A 6,827-nucleotide genomic window follows, 5' to 3' on the forward strand; every position below is an offset into this window, starting at 1 on the left:
TCCCCCAAACTAAATATTCCACAATTAACCACGAGGAGGAAAGATCTTCTCATCCCACATCAGTTTCTCACCTCATACATGCTCTGAAGGATGGTCCAAAATCCCCAGAAACACACTAAAACCTTTCTAAGGTGGACCGACATCATATTAAATCCTCTGGTTTAAGAATGGGATATTAGTCAGGAGAGCAAATACGTTTGGCAATATTGTGTATATTTAATGTCCTCAATCAACACGTCCAATTCCACACTTCCAAGCACTTGAATGCGAAAGCAATCAAAGGAAACAGAAGCAAAACCTCCAGTAAACCTCCGTAAACGGTCTCATGCTCACAAAACCTGATTTGACCACAGCTGTTGGTTGAACGTCACCCAGAGAGTTAATCTCAATAAATCTCCAATAAAATGCACAAAAAGCCAAATAGCAATCAGTTTGCATGCAATTTTGCACACATCTTAGTAAATGTGGCTCATTGTTAAACTCTTCTCTCCCCTCACAGGGGTTTTAATAAACTGTCTAAACTCAGTGTCGAACTACAAAATGAGCTTTGAAAACATGATTTCTTTTTCCTCTTTATTGTCTGAACCACCTTGTCACGCACTCGGGCTTTCATGTCCCCTGCAGGAGACTTAGGAAGCAAAATCTTTGCCACTGAGATCAGCCGGGACAATATTTCCTCCTTTGACGTCCGCTGAGGCCTTGAGAACTGCACCGAGCGGCGTTGCTGCTTCGCTTGTAGCGTCGGTGAGGAATCACACAGGTCAGACTGCAAAGCCCCAACTTTCATGTCTTCATTCGTGAGGGGATTGTTGAGAGATGAAGACGGAGCCTTTGAAGAATGAAGTTAGGAGCATTGCAAGGAAACCTCTTAAAATGTTTTCCCTGCTGCAGCATCACGGCTCCCCGACCCGGAGGATAAAAAAAAGAATTATCCACTGATAGACACTGAAAAATGCCACAAAAGAAGGCGACATAAAAGATGTGGCATGTCGACATGAAATGATGCACAAAGATAAAACTCAACAAAACACAGGAAGTGAAAGGTATCAGAAACTTCTACAGTGAAAGGAAGGAAGGAAGAATAGTTATGACTCTTATGAGACATATACAATGAGGTTATGGGTTAGAAATGGTGAAAACAAAATAAATCATGCAATGACAATGGTTATGTCTGCAGATGAACACGCTACACATGCATCTCACAGAAGGACTGAACACGAATCGTGTTGTTGAGTTGAACCTAGAGGATATTATGTTCTATGTGAAACATTTTTATAGTCACAGGATATAAGAAGCTGGGTTACTCTGGAAACAATTAATTTCCCAGCAGTGAACTTTCAGCAATAGTGTACAGAAACCTGTTGCGGTTCGATTCAGTCGTAGGTGGTTATGGGTTTATTGTTTACACGTCCTCATGTGCATGTTCTCTCCAGGTACTCTGGTTTCTCCCACAGATCAAAAACATGAATGTGTGTGTTTATTGTCCATCACAGAGGAAACAGTTTGTTCAGTCTGTAGTGAGCTGGGATTGGCTTCAGGGGCCTAAACTATGACCTGAGCTAAACACAGCAGGATCTCTCTCTGTTACCTGGTTGACTTACCCAGACATTCTAGATCCTGATGAGCGTTACTACATCTGACCAATCATAAACACCACAGAGAAACCCTGCAGCTCAGCAATTATAGAAAATATGAAGAATCCAAACGCTTCATCCAGGCTAAAAGCAACACTGCTGCCACAGCCACAGCCAAGAAGGAATGCTGGCAGAACATCCCTGATTGTTAATGCGTAAGTTCCTGAGGTTAAGCGATATCAATTCATCGGACAATATGAACAGAGAGGTCCGCTATCACTCAATTTCACGTTATTACAGCAGAAACATGTCGGTCAGAACTTCCTCAATGCTCTTCTATTATTTTTATATTTTTCATGGTGTTGTTTTGAGGCTCCGCCCCCTGTGTGAGCGCATGTGTAAATATAAATTCCTCACTGTGACGGCATGACTGGTTGTGCGCTCCATAGATTTAGGTTTCTGCAGTTTGGCCAGGTGTGAGCATTATTATTAACCTCATTATTTCAGACGAAGCCTCGTGGAGATAAAGAGACTTGGAACAAGTCAAGAACAAAAACATCCTTCAAATCCTCAGTGATGAGAATATATTTTATTATGTCAAAGGATTGCATCTTTCTCTAAAAACTCTCTCTCTTCAGTGCTCCTCTCCGCTCTCAATCCATGCAGCGATCAAGATTTTCAAAAAAAAATGGTCAGGAAGTGGAGCTTTTGTGCTTGTTGATCTCTTATCCAGAACATAACCTGCTCCGGAGCAGGTTAGACATTCCGAGTAATTTACCATGGTGATTTACCAGGTAGGAAGTGAACCAGCATCTCTGGACGGAAAACCCAGAGTTAATCCCTGAAGTTACATTGATCAGAGAAAATCCTGAAGCTCTGCACGACCCGAGGATGGATAAAGTGAATGGATATTGAATTTCACTTCTAAGTTAACAGACTGCTGCGCCTCGGTGGGAAACCTTGAGGGAGACGTTGTTTTCCAAATAACCTCGTGTGTGTGATGGAGACATCCGTCACATTTCCCCCTGTCGTCTGCTCGCTTCTGAAACGCTCCTATCGGGAGACATTCAGCGCTATGGACATGCAGCTGTCCTCCTTTTTTGATTCTGTCCGTTCTCTCCAGTCGATTTAGGTCCTGGGTGGGTGTGCGTGTGCAGGTTGCTCAAGAGGTGGAGAAGTGCTACATAAGTGAAATCCATTTACCATTTCACCATCTGCATTCATATATTCATTCATTTGTTCATGTTTCCAATTTAAAAGCAACATTTAATCGACAGAAAGGGGCAAAGCACAAAAAGGCTTGTTTGACTATGTGGCTGTTTATTGTCTAGTTGGAAGGAAATGGGAGGAAATGAGGTAGGTAGATCTTCATAGTATCTCTCCTAAAAGGTTAAATGTCTGCATAAATTCGGCGAAAGGAGCAAACTGTATGTTTTGCCCAAAGAGGCATAAACCTGCTATTTCATCAAAGTGTCACTCTTGGATTTAGTTGCTTCTCGCCCCCAAAGGGTGAGCTATTCTAATCACTGGAGATGATATCTACCCGTTGTTTCGCATTATGGATTCAAATGGTTGCACCAGAAGCTTGTGGGCTAGAAGTCGTGCAGAAGCATCACAGCTCGCACTTTGAGAGGCCGGCGACCCGCAGCCGGCACGGCCATGAAGAGGATGTGACTCTGAAGCCATGCAGCATGCTCGTGGTTCGCCAGCATCCATTATTCTCCTCATGGGGGCAGAGAGGTCAAGCTGGACGCAATGTATAGAAAATAAGAGTCAAAACATCGAGTCTGTCGGTTGACACAATTTACTCAGTGACAGCCGGAGGTCAAAGCTATAATACATTTTTTAGGTGGTGCCAACCAATGTATAATAGAGAGAAACTTATCACTACGATAAAGATGAAAAAAACATGGACAAAATGTTAAAGGTGCAGTATGCCAGAGCTGAAAAATGCCACTGCTGTACTTTGGGTGGCAGTAACGAGTCACTGAACTGTGGAGTTTGTCGTCAGTCTTTGGTTTAGTTTTTTAGCTGGAAATTACCCACTTAGAAGTACAATATGTGATATTTTATGACTATTCTCATAATTTCTCATGTTTTCCTATTGTTAGCCTCATGTAGTTCAAGGTTCTATAGTTTAAAATGATATGGTCAGTGGTAGAATTATATGGGGTCTTCAAACAACTCATAGTTGTGTCATAACCATGTAAGGGACTTTAACATGATTGGATAATACAATGGAAGAGTTTAGTGCCAGGAGATTAACCCGCTGAAACCTCAAGATAATCACTGACCTGTTACCCGATTTAGACTTGCTAACTAATGTAAAAAACTATACGTTGGAAAACAACAGATAAGCATTATGACTTAAAACTGATTGTCATAAACAAGTAAGGATGTTAGACAACATCCAAAGCATCAGTTTGTTCTCAAGGACATCTGGATAAAGACACAGGACACCTCATCTGCAACCTTTATATGGCGTCATCTTATAAATCTTCGGTTCACCAAAGTAAATCATGACATCACCAACAAATATATTTAATTACAAAAGTCTTTCTCATGATGCAGCAAGGCTGCCAACCTTAAAATATCAACCATCTAATAAGCTTTTACTAAACTGCCATTTAGGAAATCAATCTTTGAATCAACAAGTCACTGTCGCCATCTTGTAATTTGTAATGAGTGGATGCTGCTGCAATGAGTCAGTCATCACGGGACCTCATTGCTGCGTCTTTAAGCAACGAGGACATGATGAATTCAAGAGCAAACGCTTGCAAAAATCCAGACACTCCACCCAAGTACCTCTGACGAAAGAGTTCAGTTACTTTTTAATCATGGCAGTCCTCCAACAGGCCAGGCAGCTCAGGTCAACCTCACGGCTTTAAGCCCTCAGGTGTGCCCCACAGCCCAGGTATATAATGTCAGTCAGTGGACCAGGACAGGCTCATGACACAGGGGGTCAGAATAGCGATGCTTTATTGTAAAGTTAGTACAGATCAACAGGCATGTAAAGGTGTAATAGACGCACTTGCTCAGTGCAGGCTCACTTCATAGACGACCTGAAGCCTTTATTTACTCGTTCAGCCTATTTCCCGACAATACGTGTGTATTGATGTCCAATAAAGAGGTGCGTTAATCAAATATATTGAATATACTCGTCATCGCCGTGCGGAATATCACAAGCTGTGATAACAGTGACTTTATCTTAAATAACTCTGCTTCGAGAAAGTCTGCGACCTACAAGTAAACCTGCAGTCTCTGTGGGGACGATGTAGAAGAACGAGGTCCATTAGATATGACGGAGTGGGACATTAAGGCTTTTATATGTTAGGAACCAGTAACAGAGCTCGTATTTGTCCTGTATTAGTTTATCTTCTGTCAGCACTCTGGCTTGATTCAGCTGGAGGTTTTTAAGAGAATTATCGGGATATTTTAAAAACAAGGAATGTCAGGATAATAGTAACAACAGCCCAGGCTTGAAATGACAAATGCTTGAACGGGTTGATATGCATCACTTTGAGCAATGATGTTTCTTAGTTTTCACAGTGTTGCATATGTGCAGTTGGAAATATTTAAATGCAATTGATTAGAATATGATTATCATGAATACCTTATACAGTAAAGGTCAACAATTGCACACAGCCAAAGCCGAGGTAGGAAGCTGCCATAAAAATGCAGACCATTTATGATGTCAAACACTACATGCATTTTTTTTTATAGTAAAAATTGTCAACCTGGAAAATCACACCTGGCCTGTACCAGGTCTCCAGCCCTCCGTCTCAAGGGTAAGGCTACCCAGCCCCCGCTGCGGCTCAGTAGACGTGAGAAAACTCAACTGAGTAACTGTGTAGGCTGGTTGGCGAGGGTGCTGCGCTCCGACTCTCACGGTCCAGCCTCCAGAGGCCAAACTCAGATTTCAGTCAACATTGCCAGTTCGGAACAGCGGCCTCAGGCCTGAGTTGTATGATGTCCACCTGTTAACGACTGCTTACGACTTTCTGGTTCCTCTTTTCGACCTTGCACCACATACAATCAACCGTGACATGTGTTTTTCTAAATTTCCATTCCTGCATATGTGTGTTGTATATGCGTGTTCTTGCTCGTGGAAGTTTGTGTGTCGTTCTCAGGATGGCAATTAGGCAACCAACTGTTCATTCCTGTATCACCGACTTCTATATGTGTGTGTGTGTGTGTGTGTGTGTGTCAAAATAAGAGTCTTTATTTTACAGCAGAACAAAGGTCACACATTGAACCAGTTAAAACAGTATTCCTGTTAAACATCACACGCTTAACTTTATAATCTAAAACTAATTGTCAGGGATTGCAGGTGGTGTGTGGATGGACCCAAGCGCAGACTCGCAGCACTCCATAAAAATCAGAGTTTGTTGAAGTCCAGGGGACACGAGGAGACACACGGGCGACAAGAGGCGCAACATGATGACCGGCAGACGAGACGATCCGACCAGGACAGCAGAGGGAGAGGGGTTTAAATACACAAGGAAGGGGTGGACACAAGTGGAACATAACGATGGGTGCACACAGAGGGAGAAGGCCATTGGTTAATTGGAAACATGAAGCGAGACACATAGGGGCAGACACAGAGACCTGACACTATTAATGCTTGCTCAGCTTTAGTGTGTAATAACTCTTAAAACTCCTTTCTTTCTAGTTACACTTCCCTCTTCCCCTCACTGCTCTTGCTCTGCCCTTATGATCCACCCCAGGTACTGCGTCCATCTGTCCAGTACACTGGTCTCATCCTCTGGCCTCTCCTGACCCCTGTCCCCTCTCCCTGGTCTGGACCCCATTCTTTGCTGACCCCTATGATGCTGATTCTGCTGAAACGTGGGCTGACGAGTCAACCTCTCCTGACAATATGCATGAACTGTACAGGTTCTTCCTGTTACATCAGTGTGTAGCATGCCAGGCCAGCAGTGTAATTACTAAGCAGGAGGTGTACCAATCAAGATTTGATGTGCATTTCATTAGTATTTCCAAACATTGACTGAAATCAAAATCCTACTAATATTTCTTTGTATTGTTTTTTTAAAGGTCACACAACCATTTGAACTTGTTGGTATGGATTTGATTGGAAAACTTAAAATCACTGCATCCAGTAGCCAGTACATCTGTGTACTGTCAGTACTACCAGTGACTTTTAGGCTACGCTCACTTTGCAGGTATTGATGCTCAATTACGATTATTTGCTGGGATACAATTTTTTAGCGTGCTCATTCACATTTGTTTTTA

This window comes from Lipophrys pholis, assembly GCF_963383615.2.
Source record: "Lipophrys pholis genome assembly, chromosome: 8".
Classification (NCBI taxonomy): Eukaryota; Metazoa; Chordata; class Actinopteri; order Blenniiformes; family Blenniidae; genus Lipophrys; species Lipophrys pholis.